We start from the raw sequence: 14,393 nt of genomic DNA on the forward strand, positions 1-14,393 counted from the left end.
CAAAACAGAATCAGACTCATGGATAAAGAAAACATGTGTTACCAAAGGGGAAAAGAAAAGGAGAGGGACAAATTAAGGGTGTGAGACTAACAAATACAAACTACTATGTATAAAATAGATAAGCAAGGAAGATCTACTGTATAGCACAGGGAATTCCGGCCATTATCCCATAACCTGTAACGGAGTATCATCCACAAAAATACTGAATCACTATGCTGTACAGCTGAAACGAACATCATACTGTACTTCAACTATACTTCAATAAAAACAACTCGAGAGATAAATTGACAGATCCGCTGTGATGCAGACCACTCCATGGGTTAGTTTCTCCCCTGCGGCTGGTGACAGCTATGGGGATTCCTGAACCTGAGATCCATGAGCATGAAAATGAAAGTGCCTCAGCTGTGTCTGACTCCTTGGGAACCCATGGACTGTAGCCTGCTAGGCTCCTCTGTCCATGAAATTCCCCAGGTAAGAACACCGGAGTAGGTAGCCACTCCCTTCTCCAGGGGATCTTCCCAACCCAGGGATTGAAACTGGGTCTCCCACATTGCAGGCACATTCTTCACTGTCTGAGCCACCAGGAAAGCCCCATGAGCATGGCTGGTGGTAACAATCGGTGGGAAAGACTGTGGAACTCAATGATATCATGGATGCTGTTTATACAATACACCAGAGAGAGTGGGATGGTTAATATATTTCATTCCCTGAGAACAGGAAGCAGTACAATATAAGTGTCCCTGCATGAGTCATCTCTTCCCCGTCTAATCATTGGATTTTCTGAAGAGTAAATGAATGGTCTCTGCAGCCAAGCAGAGAAAGACTCAATCACAGAAAGACAGAGCCATGACATGGGGTGAGAGCAGAACTGAGCAGCAGGACAGACCACATGGGAGCTCAGCAGGAAGAAGACACTAGGGCAGCAGGGAGAAAGGGGCAAACGGAGGTCTGGGGGTTCTAGGGCAGATGGTGCAGAACCAACGAGCAACGTGGGAGAGAAGCCCAGAATACTGGGAAGAAGAAGGCAAGAAGAGAAGAAGAAAAAATTGACGGTGAAGGAACATCTCTATCCAAAACAACTGGGAAAATGAAAAAGCCATTGACTGAGGAGGAGAAAGGTGCTGGAAGGCACAGGCTGGGGTGAAAAGCCACCAATGAGTCTCTTTGGGATGTATTCAGTGAGACGTAGAGCGGAGTCCAATACAAAACTGGAGGTATGGGACCTCTCTGGTGGTCCAGTGGCTAAAACTCCACACTCTGCATGGAGGGTGCCCAGGTTCCATCCCAGGTCAGGGAACTAGATCCCCCAGCCACAGCCAAGAGTTCAAATGCCACAACTAAAGATCCCACATGCGGCAACAAAGATGGAAGATCCCGCGTGCTCCAACTAAGCGCTGGCACAGGCAGGTAGCTAGACAGAGAGATACATACATACACACACACACACACACACACACACACACACACATTAAAAAAAAAACTGGAGGTATAAGTCATCATAGTCAAATTCTTGGGGTTAGAAAGATCATCTAGGCAATGAGCAAGAGAGGAAACAGACCTCAGGTCTGGACCACAAGAAGGCCTAGTGGCAGGGGAGGGAGGAGTATGAGAGGGAGTGCAGACAGAGAAAGGTGTGTCACACAGGAGGGAGCGATCACCCGGGTTAAATGCTAGTCACAGTCCAGGAAGAGGGGCACTGAGCTAGGACAGCTGAACTGGACAGCTTGAAGGTCTCTAGCAGCAGAGGTAAGAGGAGATAAGAGGAGCGGGAAAGGCCAGAGCAGCAGCTTTACGAGACAGATGAGAAGGGCTGGCACACAGAGTATAGATGCCTGCTGGAAGGCGTGGAGGGACAGGCGGTAGCTCTCATTTATGCTTTGAAGGCTTTTTATCCAGAAGCAATTCATCACACGCTTGCTGCAAACTTTACAGAGTATCTATATAGCTCTGGCTGCCCCCTTATTACAGCCCAAGGGGCAGTCCCGGGATAGCTAAGTGCCCTTCCTGGAGACAGGTGCCTGACCACACACACTGCAGCGTGCATGTGTGTGAGAGGAGAGAGTAGGATTAGGTAAGCCTTGGTTCAAGCAAAGGGTGCTGGATGGGAGCAAGTGGTCCAGGGTCAATCCCAGCCCGTCGATACCTTGGACCTTCTCTCTCGCCTTTCCAGAGAGCAGGAAGTGACCAACTCCCATGAAAGGAGCCAGCAGACATGTGATGCTCAGCTAACTCCTCCCCATCTCCTTATCCTGATATCTCATGATGGAGGCCACCCTCCTTAGTTCAGGACAGATGTTCAACAGAATAAGGGACACCAGATTCATTACTTGATCCATGTTCAACTTTTCTACCCTCTCAAAACAATCACTGCAAAAACCATCAGTTTCACTACATGGGGACACATTACACAAAAATACAAAAAAATCCAATTAGTCACCCTGAAAGAGCTGTGCACAGTGGTTGAAAACTAAAGGGCTCAAATTTCTTCTACTAGTCTTGGCTCTCCCTTTTATTATGACTCAGTGTTCCCAACCATGAAAGCATGAAACAAGACAGACAATTTCCTACATGGGAATATTTTTTAATGTAAATTATGTATATAAAATGCTTTACAAATGACGAAATTCTGTATAAGGACATACTTACTACTAACACCCAAGAGGATCCCCCACACAGAAAACCCTCAGTGAAGTTTTGAAGCCAAAGTGCCTAGAGATTTAACCACCATTCCACCAGGAGCACAGCAGTGAGATGTTCCTAGCCCTACTCTCAACATGACAGACGTGCAGAATGGACGGCTGTTGGAATAAAGTGTCCTGACTTACAACAAAAAGAAAGTAGGCTTAAAGTATAAAGCAGCCTAGAGATGCGAGCAAAAGATGGGTATGTATTCAACACCCCTGAGAAGACTCTCTAGATCCACTCAAGCCCAAAGAAATTTAGGCAGCTCTGATCACACGTGATAAAACGTGACTTTCCCTCTCCACTGTGATGTTTTCAGGTCAGTGCAGCACTGACTCTGACAACATCTGACCCTCCTGTCCACTTCTCTGTATTCTTAGCCCTCCTGCTAATTCCTGGCCCTCCAGGATGGGAGTCTAGGAGACACGACCAGGCTGCTGCTTCTCATTTGGCTTCAGGAAGACAGAGAACTGAACATGTGCGCTATTTCTTTCAGTCCTGCTAGCGTCTGAGTCACCTCTATTTTATGTTCCTATCTGTGTTCTTCTTCTGCCCGAGGTGGAATGTCTGCTATAAAACTGGACCTTGAGTTCATCTATTTTTTGCTAAAACACAAGTATAGGAATTCCTGGCAGTCCAGTGGTTAGGAGGACTTGGTGCTTTCAATGCCGTGGGCCCTGGTAGGAGAACTAAGATCCTGCAAGCTTCGTGGTGAAGCCAAAAAAAAAAAAAAAGACAGGGTATAAAGGCATAAAACAGTCATTTCTCTCCTTTGCATCATCTCTTCTCATTCTGACCATTCTGGCCCTGACTGTGTGTGTGAAGGTTGCCTGGACCAAGACAGAAACCTTTCTGTGCCATCCATTGTGGAAGATGAGCCAATGGAACCAGTGGGGAAGCACAGACACTCTCTCCTTTTAAAGTAAACACTTTTCAGTCCCAGAGAGCTGTAAACAGCCCAGCGTGATGGCAGCGGTGCTGGCTTGAGGCTAGCTCCAGTACACCCTGGGACAAACAAGCCTGACTCAGCCAGACCTCCTCCTCTCTGAAAGCACACCCACTATTGGTCAAGATGAGCAATCACCCGGGTCTTGGATCTCTGCCCTGGTAAGTGAAGGCCACGAAGTGCTCCCACTGCCCCCTACCCCTGCCTTACCAGCTGCCACCCTGAGCTGGTCATTTAAGCGCCAGCTGCCTCAGTCTTCTCTCTGAACTAGGAGACAATAATAAAGTTACCTCTAAGATGGCTAGAGAACTAAAGAAGTTCATACATGTCCAAGGCACACAGAAAGTACTGGATCAAGGTTTGTTGTTATTATTTATTAGTCATGGTAGTTGGGAAAACACTGGAAGCAGCACACTATGTTCAGCCATGGCCTAAGCTGCAAACGTCAGTTAATTGTTTAGTTTGCATCTATCATACACTAGATATTATGATGTTGGTGCAAAAGTAATCACGGTTTTACATTGGTGACCTTTGCTGTTTGATACTGAAATACACTCATAAATAAATGTGGTTATGTTATACATCATTTTAATGTGTATTTCTCACTTTATGCTTTTTTGCTAATGACTTATTAGCTGCTGTGTATATTATATTTATCTTAGACTAGGAAAAAGATGTTAGGCAGAAAGTAAATTCAAGCAATTTTCTTATTTGAGTTCAAAATAGGATTTAGAGCAGCGGAGACAACTTACCACAACCCAATTGGCCCAGGAACTGCTAATGAACACACAGGGCAGTGGTGGTGGTTCAAGAAGTTTTGCAAAGGAGAGGAGAGCACTGGAGGTGAAGAGTGCAGTGGCCAGCCACTGGAAGTTGATAATGACCAACTGAGAGCCATCATCGAAGATGATCCTCTCACTACTACATGGAAAGCTGTTGAAGAACTCAACGTCAACCATTCTACAGGTCATTCGGCATTTGAAGCAAACGAGAGAGATGAAGAAGCTTGATAAGTGGGTGCCTCACGAGCCGACTGCAAATCAAAAAAATCGCCCTTTTGAAGTGTCATCCTCTCTTATTCTACACAATAACAATGCGCCATTTCTCTATTGGATTGCAATGTGCAAAGAAAAGTGGATTTTACACAACAAGCAGTGATGACGCGCTCAGTGGCTGGACCAAGAAGAAACTCCAAAGCACTTGCCAAACTTGCACCAAAAAAAAAAAAAAAAAGGTCATGGTCACTATTTGGTCATCTGCTGCCAATTGGATCCACTACTGCTTTCTGAATCCTGGTGAAACTCTCACATCTGAGAAGCAAGCTCAGCAAATCGATGAGATCTACCAGAAGCTGCAACACCTCCAGCAAGCACTGGTCAAGAGAAAGGGCCCAGTGCTTCTCCAGGACAATGCCCAACTGCACACCACACAACCAACGCTTCAAAGGCTGAAAGAACTGGGCTACAAAGTTTTGCCTCATTTGCCATATTCACCTGACTTCTTGCCCACTTCTGCAAGCATCTTGACAACTTTTTGTAGGGAAAATGCTTTCACCACCAGCAGGAGGCAGAAAATGCTTTCCAAGAGTTCAATGAATCCTGAAAAATGAATTTTTATGCTATAGGAATAAACAAACTTATTTCTCATTGGCAAAAATTTGTTGACTGTAATGGTTCGAGCAATTCTCTTATTTGAGTTCAAAACAGGATTTAGGGCAGCAGAGACAACTTACTATTTTGATTAATAAAGATGTATCTGAGCCTAGTTATGATGATTTAAAAGTCACGATCCGAAACCACAACTACATTTGCACCAACCGTCTAGTCGAGGCTATGGTTTTTCCTGTGGTCATGTATGGATGTGAGGGTTGGACTGTGAAGAAGGCTGAGCGCCGAAGAATTGATGCTTTTGAACTGCGGTGTTGGAGAAGACTCTTGAGAGTCCCTTGGTCTGCAAGGAGATCCAACCAGTCCATTCTGAAGATCAGCCCTGGGATTTCTTTGTAAGGAATGATGCTAAAGCTGAAACTCCAGTACTTTGGCCACCTCATGTGAAGAGCTGACTCATTGGAAAAGATTTTGATGCTGGGAGGGATTGGGGGCAGGAGGAGAAGGGGGCGACCGAGGATGAGATGGCTGGATGGCATCACTGACTCAATGGACATGGGTCTGAGTGAACTCCAGGAGTTAGTGATGGACAGGGAGGCCTGGCATGCTCCGATTCATGGGGTGGCAAAGAGTTGGACACGACTGAGCGACTGAACTGAACTGAACTAATAATACTTTTACAGGCATTAGGGAAGCAAAGACAGATATAATTCCTGCCTAGTTAGAACTTACTGTCTAGCAAACTTGTTCATCTTTATTCAAATCATACAACATGATTTTTTGAAATGTAGAACTATCCTGGGATGAGCTGTGATGTTGAACATTTTTGTGCATCAGATAACTGCTAGTACCTGGACTGTTGCTCTTGGGTGTTGGTTGAATTCCCTCATATCAAGAGCCCAAAGGGAAAAGAATCTCACCCTCTGGAGCAGGGTTGGCATCACAGTAGGCCCATGTCCTAGGGCTCGTCAATGTCCTCTGCCCAGAGTGATCTATATGAGGTGCCTTTGGCTCTGCACCCTGCTAGACAGTAGAGGGGTGGCAGTCAGCTGGCAGGACCACAAGGCCAGGCCACCACGCCTCAGTGGAGTCCTGGATATGAAAAAGAGTATGAGCTAACCAATCCCAGCCTCTTCCTCCAGCCACTGACTCCATTTTGACCCACTGGAGGACTGCTGTACCCAATTATGATTGCTGCACCTCACCCACTCTGTGGGTCTGCTCCTCTCTCAGCAGGCAAAATACAATTCTGTTTAGTAACAGCATGCATCACATAACCGAGAATGTCAGCATAAAATGTGGGTCTATACAAAAGCTATCACTCATCTGTGTTTATATCTCCTGTGAACGGTTCTGCTCTCAAAGAAATGCCCTGGAAACAGCTTCCCCTTCTCTCCACCCCTCACCTCCTCCTCCTCCTGCAAAGGAGGAAGGAGGAAAGCTCATCTGACAAGTAAGAACCCATCTGGGTAGTCGCAGCTACCCAGAGGTGCCTCCAAAGCAAAAGCCAGGGTCTTGTATTTCACCTGTTCTCCTGGGCTGTTAGGTACCTTAGGGCTTGCCTTGAACATTCAGACCCCATATAGTGAGCCTGCCAGGCACACAAGTGTCTATATCATTATGGCCACCTATGACTCTTAAGGTCATAGCACAGTACCCACAAGTATGTTTGATAAATGTTTGTGGAATTAATAGGTACACCATGGAAAGACAGATGTTTTTTTTCTAAATTAGTCATTAGGAATTATTCACACTGACAGCATGACTCAAGGATGAACAGAGGGCAAACATCCAACAGACCCAAATATTCCTACTCATCCACAAATGTTTACACTGACCACAGAAACTCAACCTCCATGGCTCACAAGATGAAGTTCTCCGTTTCAGAAAATGAGAAACAAAGAAAGAACCAAATCCACATCAGTTGGGAACAACTGGAAGATCCCTGGGGATCCCTTCTCAGGTACTTGCCAGAAAGGAAGGCTCAATACCTGTTTATTTAAAGCACTGTTGGAGATACAAGTCAGCATTTTTAATTTCACCAAGAGAACCAAAGAATGCCTACAATGGAAAATTCAGAAGGATGAGAAAAAATCTTTGAGATTATTTTCCATGTTTAGATGAAGAAACTATAATCTTGAGACCAACAGATTTTCTCAAGGTCACATTGGTAGCAAAGCACAAAGCAGAGCTCCCCTTTACCACAATGAACAGAGCTGGTTATGTACGTGGTATGGTCAGAATCCTCCGAGGATCCCTTCAACTTACCCTCCAATTCCCAGATGGCTCCTGGCACTGGCACCTGAAACTCCATCATTAAGTACATAGTTGGTCATAATGATTTGTGTCCAGCTAAAGTTTGCTGTAAAAGCAGACACCTACATTTATCACTGTATTAAAAAGCTACATTTCAGAACCTCTCAAGTAAATGAGATGAGAGCTGCTCATTATTAAAGAGGATGCCTAATTACCAGGAAATTCTGAGGAGGGAGGGATAGGTTGGTGCAAATCAATCCAGAACCTGACACTGTTGAAAAAGGTCAACGAGCAGAGAAGCACAGGAAGAGCTGCTAAAAGGAAGGAAAACAGACACCTACATGTTCACAGAGTTGTAATTTGCTTAGAGGCCATTTTTAATACATACAACATTTTGAACTATATGAGTAATCAGGCTCAACCTGCTTAGCTCAAAGGTCTGGGCCCCTCATTCACCCATCTGCACCCCCTACTCACATTGTAAGAACCCTTCATTTTAACGGAACAAATGTATTTTCAATCCCTGCATAACTTGATTCTTTTCACCTTGCAGCAAACATCTGTCTAAACGTGCACCACCACGCTTCTCCATTCTTCCTGGTTATTCACCAGCATCAAGCTTGGCTTTGAGGGGACTTCCTTGGTGGTCCAGTGCTTAAGAATTCGTCTTGCAATTCAGGGGACATGGGTTCGATCCTTGGTTGGGGAACTAAGATGCCACATGCAGAGGGGCAACTAAGCCCGTACAAGGCACTATGCGCCACAACTACTACTGAAGCCTGCACACCACTACTAGAGAATCCGTGCACTGCAGTGAAAGATCTCGCGTGATACAACTAAGACCGGACACAGCCAAAGAAATAAATCTTTTTTAAAAAATAAAAAGCTTTGTTTTTAGAAACTAGTCTTTCCAGAAACTAGAAACTATAGTCTTTCCAGTTGGCAGAAACCCTCTCCTCTCCTAGGCTCTCAGAATTCTCATCTGTAGCCCTCTTGGGGGGGTATCTGCACTGGATCAACCATGAGATGCTACGCCTTGTGTCCATTTGGCATGGAGCAGTCAATGGCACTTTCACAGGTGTCTTTTCACTTGATGTGCTCAACAGGTTACAAAGGAAAACAAGTTTGGTGTCGCTTTGCCTTTCACAGCATGGAGACAGAGGATCTGGGAGGGTAGTGAATTCCTGGCCTGTGTGTGGCATATACTGCTGTCTCCCATCAAACTGCTAAGAAGGCAGTGCTGGTTCTCCAGGAATTCCACTAGTCCACCTATGCTCACCAAGACAAGTAAGGAAGAAAGCTCGACATTTAAACAAAATACTTCTCTGTATTTATCTGGCTGCACAGGGTCTCAGTTGCAGCACACAGGAGCTTTAGTTGCAGCACGAGAACTTGTTAGTTGTGGCATGTGGAATCTAGTTCCCCGACCAGGGATCAAACCCAGGCCCCCTGCATTGACAGCTCAGAGTCTTACCCACCAGACCACCAGGGAAGTCCCTATAAGGCTCCACATTTAACTCTGATTTTGAATTCTTTTATATCCTAACTCATACAAATGATCTGAAGCTGTTTACAGAAATAGGACAGAGAAATGAAAGGTCAGGTCTAAGAAAAAAAAAAAATAGAAGAAAAACAAAAGTGAAGGTCAAGACCAGGAGAACTATGAATTATTTACTATTTATTTGGCTAACTGGGAATAAACACATCCTATTCTTTCTTCTGACCCTAGTGATAAGCCTGTAAAATCCTAAGAAAGGGATTCTTGAGGCTACTGCTGATGTTGATAAACACAAGCTTTGTAACTAAAGGTACACACCACTGGCATGGGTACAGATAGACTAGCTTTCACTTGGGAGGAAAAAAGGAGAGGGGTTTGTTCTACAACGATATGGAAAAAATACATATTCAGTGTGTTTCTGACTGAACCTGGAACAATGTATGAAGGGAACTGCACCAAGTTCCCCCTCAGGTCATCTTTCTCCAGCTTGTGCGGAATTTAACGCTAAAACAGCATACACCTGACTGCCGGCAGCTGCCAAGTGTGCCCTTCAGGTGTGAAGTGGCAGCACAGCCCATCATGCTTGGTTCACTTAAGACACGGAGGAAAATCTCCCACTTCCTGCTCCAGTTTCTTTCACTGACAGGGTTTTCACCGATGACCTCAGACCAGCGAATTCCTGGCCACAAACCCCCAGCATCATCCATCATTCAAAAAGGTAATAGTGCGTGGTTTTGGCAAGGATGGATTCTGAAGAAAAAGGAGTATTAAAAACATATTATTTCTATTTCTTTATGTTAATCCATTAACCATAAATCAGCAGTGCATTTGTGTTAGAGCCCAGACTTTAAAATCTGGCACTTATGTGGAGAATGGAAACAAACCAAGGATGTGACTAAAATGTACATTTCTGGAGAGTCAAAGTCCATCAGCATATTATCAGAGTGCCAATCTCAGCATTTACTCATGAGACTAGATTTTCCAAAGGATCTCCATTTTCTATGGTTATTCATTCCAAGATCACCCTTGTTTTATAACTAAGAATTGCAATGTTTCAGTTACACTTAATATAGTCTGTGGTATCCCAAATCTCAGCCTGAGACGTCATTCAGCTCAGCTCTCTACAAAATACATAAATCTTTGCTCTAACTTTCCCATTCTTCTGAATCCCTTGCCTTCATTTATTTTTTAAATTTCTTAAATCAAAGAGAATAGCAAGGAACATAGAAGCAATTATGTGTCTGGCACTGGTTCCAAGCCCTTTTCATAGTCATTGAATCTTTGCTGTGACCCCAAGCTAAGGAATTTAGGCTTCACCCAGGGAAGACAACCAGGACACAGTGGTTACGTGGCTTGACAGAGGCCACTGCTGAGGGCTCTGCCTCCAACTGTGTGCTTTTAAAACAGAAAGAAACAGGGAAAAATAAATGCAGTGCGTGTGTTAGAAGAGTGGTACAATGCATGAGCTGTGTGTTTTGTTTTTTACTAACAACTGGATTTTTACTGGTTGTAGTATTACATGTCATACACTGAACTAAGCACCTGACTTAGTCAATGAGAGAGTCCTTATTTACCCTGGAAAATCAGGCTTAAGAGGCTATGTCTCCTAAGCAACAGGCTCACAGAGGTGCAAGGGGAGGTTGAATCTAGACTTTCTGCCAGCTCTGCCTTACCCAAAGATGAGCACTGCTAACATTTTGACACACCTCCTTTCTTTGTTTACGCATAATTTTATGTAGGTTGGAATTCTGCATTCCAGCGCTCCCCCCATTTCAATTATACAATCATCATTTTCCACAGTATTGCAAAGTTTTTAGGAACACTGTTTAAATAGATGTGTAACACTGCAATGCAAGGCATCCTGATTTACTTTGCTCTATCTTCATTTTTGTGTACCTGTTTTTGCTATTATGAATAAGGCTGTGAAAATATTTTTCTATTTAAAAACTCTTGTTTTTTATTTCAGATTTTCTTAGGCTAGGTTTTTCTTTAAAGGAATCATCAATGTTTTTAAAAAGCAACCCAGAAGATGTTAAGGTAAGAAGGAAAAATGAAATCTGAATGTACAGATATTAGTGATTTGATTTATGGATTAGCTAAGTGAATATGCATTAACAACAGGAAAAGCCAGAAATCAATTTAGATTTTTATGGTGCAGTCCATCGCACAGAATGATTCTGCTAGCAAGGGCTCAGGGTGCAAAGGACTCTATCAAAGGACAAAGTAGACAAGAGGCATGAATGGGGGAAAAACAGCTGGCATGGGCAATAAACTAGTTTTACAGAAAAGAGGCGGAGGAAAGATGGATGCTTAACATACATTTAAAAATATATTGTGAACAGTGGAAATAACAGACAAAAGAAATAATTAAGACTTTACTAAAGAAAACAGCATGGATATGCATGGTCAATATCAATGTTCTGCTTTCTGTAAGCCCAGATTTCTAAAACCATCCAGTAGACAGAATCAGAATTACAAGAAAGATATTAACAAAACTGAAGCACTATGATGGAGCACCATTTTCCTATACTTAATAAAATAAGGCCAAATCAAAAGTCTTGCCAATTACATCAGTGAGTGATGGATAAGATTTACATTTACATTACATTTCCAAATGACAAAACTAAATCTAATTTTAAGTCTGTGTACATAAATATTACTTCATTAAGAGCATGAGAAAGAAAGGAACATGTCCCCGGGGTTATGACATGAAATGATGAACTCTTGACAGCATGGGTAAGCATAGCATAGTATTTTAAATTATGATTTTAAGATAGTGTTATAGTTCTCCATAACCTAGACTATTTGGAAAATAATTCTGAGAACATATACAAAACTTAAGCTAAAGGAGGATAAACAACAGAAGAAAATACAGAAACCAGTCAAGAGAGAGGGAAACCAAGGCTAAGGTTCTCTAAAGAAATGGCAGGACTGAAGTGTTTTCTGGCTTTGAAAGCGAGAGTGCCTCATCAACAGGAATTATGATACAAATTCTGTCATCTATCAGTATTGGCTTATAAAACTGATACTCATCCTGTCCTCCAACACAATACCTAACATATATTTATGGGTTGAATTGTGTTCCCACCTCTCCCTGTTCCTAAAACTCGTATGTTAAAGTTCTGATCCTAAGAATCTCAGAATATGCCTTTATTTGGAGATGGGGTAGTTATAGATATAATTCAGGTTAAAATGAGGCTGTTAGAGCAGGCCCTAATCCAAAATAACAGGTATGCTTATAAAGAGGGAAAATCTGAACACAGAGACATGGACAGAGGGAAGCTAATGTGAATAGATGCAGGGAGACGGGCATCTACAAGCCATGGAGAGAGGCCTGGACAAGACCCTTCCTCTCTAGCCCTCACAATGACATCTTGATCTCGCACTTCCAGTTTCCGGAATAGTGAAGCGTCAATTTCTGCTGCTTAAGCCACCGAGTTGCGGCTTCTTTGTTACAGCCGATTCAGCAAACTTACACACTCAGAATTATGGTTCAATTCAGATTTCAACTAGTACCATTTTCCTAAATAAAGGAAATTAGTATAATTTTGACACAAACTGACTAACATGTAGTAAATGCATGTTTTCTTTATGAACATGTACAGGTAGGCAGAGGCTTTCCTGGTGTCTCAGTGGTAAAGAACTCACTTGCCAGTGCAGGAGATGCAGGTTTGATCCCTGGGTCGGGAAGATTCTCTAGAGAAGGAAATGGAAACCCATTCCAGTATTCTTGTTTAGAAAATCCCATGGACAGAGGAGGCTGGCTGGCTACAGTCCATGGGGCTGCAAAAGAGTCGGACAGAACTTAGTAACTAAACAAGAACAACAAAGGAAGGCATGGATGCAGCTCCTGCCGTCTGCAGAGGCACATGGATATGCATATATTCTGTGTAAAGTCACAAGAGTAGCAAGTGATGGCAGGGGATGGGGCGACAGGAGGGGTAGGGGCTCTAACCTGGATACCCCTACCTCCAAGGCCTTGCTATAATACCACCCAACACATCTAGACTGTAATGTGGAAAGGACAGTATGATTGAAGACTAGAAGAACTTGGAATTCTTAGAGGAAAATATGGGAGAAACTATGTGTTTTATTGGAGTGATAAAATTATATTTTCTGAGTGTGATTTTTTTTTCTCCTTTAGTTATACACTTTTTCATGAATTTAAATAAATTCAACTACAACAAAACAACACTTTCAATTACTCTAATCTTGATGAAAGGGAATGGCTCTCTTCCTTCTAAGATCATCCCATCCACTGTACAAAGAGACAGAAAGCTCCCCAGGCCTTTTTATGTCAGGCAATTCCATTAAATAGTCCATCCCTCAATTGAGTTATTTTCACAAAATTCTGCCGGAATCTCTCTGCCATGTTCAACACAACTACCTTAAGTTGTAGAACTAACTGTCAAAGGCACAAGTAACTCATAGACACAGTAAAAGTCAGATGCCAAGGCTAGGGTGAAAGCATCATAGAAGGCTGATTAACTGGTCAATCAGTTACTAGTTACCAATCACTTATAATGTATAAGACACTGTGCTGAGTGCTTCAGGGAAAAATGGGATGAAACACAGCTGGACCTGTATTTAGTGGGCTTAACTGCTCAGGGGGCACATATGACCCACAACCAGAGAGAGGACTCCTCTGTGAGGTAACCAGGGAATTCTAGAAAAAGGGAGACGAATGACAAGTGGACCAGAAGTGTCCACAGGATGAAGATGGGACTCTGGGAAGAGCCAGCTGAGAATCCTGTTAGGCTGAGGGTGAGATGTGAACTTAGCCTTGAGCAAAGGACGGAATCTGAGTAGATGAGGGAGAGGATTTGAGTAGATGAGAAAGAAAAATAGCCCTCCAGATGGTGTTAGGAGAAGCTACCCTTTAACCCCAGAGGAAATTCGACTCTTCCTTCAAGAGTCAGCTTGTCACCCCCTCCTACTCTTCTCTCAGACTGTACTCACCTCCCAGGACTTCGTGACCACCATGCCTCCAGGCCCCAGCACAGACCCTGGGAGATAAGTAGATATTTCATAAAGACTGAACACTGAATCACTGTTTCTGAGCCTACTCTTCACACACAATGATGAGCTCCTGGAGGGCCCATAATTACTTGTTATCCACAGCACTGGGCAGACTTTCAGAACTATTTGATAAATAGTCGGATGCAATCCCTCCATATGATTTCCTTTTCATCACAAAGGAACAAGCATCAGAAAGAATTTATAGGTCTGTTAAAAAATTGGGCCAGTTCCTTCAGATTTAAAATAACCATCTTTCAGCCAAATTCAAGCATATCCCCTCCACTGTCTTGACTAATATTGAGAGAAACCATGTTATGGAGAAAACAAATTTGGTCTTGGAGTTAGAACACATGGGTTTTGATGGCAGTACCACCATTTCGGGCCT

General features: G+C 43.3%; 1 protein-coding gene across 12 annotated transcripts in view; it reads right to left on the reverse strand.

Moving 5' to 3' along the window:
- The window catches only part of TLN2 (talin 2), a 498,466-nt gene that overhangs the window by 215,067 nt on the left and 269,006 nt on the right, over positions 1-14,393 (reverse strand). For 2 of the 12 annotated variants that reach the window (XM_042252368.1, XM_060417825.1), the window contains one exon: positions 13,949-13,995. The exons of the other annotated variants lie outside the window; for them this stretch is intronic. The gene's annotated coding sequence lies outside the window, so the exon portion shown is untranslated. The remainder of the gene's footprint in view (positions 1-13,948; positions 13,996-14,393) is intronic. 12 annotated transcript variants of the gene reach the window in all.

This window comes from Ovis aries, chromosome 7, assembly GCF_016772045.2.
Source record: "Ovis aries strain OAR_USU_Benz2616 breed Rambouillet chromosome 7, ARS-UI_Ramb_v3.0, whole genome shotgun sequence".
Lineage (NCBI taxonomy): Eukaryota > Metazoa > Chordata > Mammalia > Artiodactyla > Bovidae > Ovis > Ovis aries.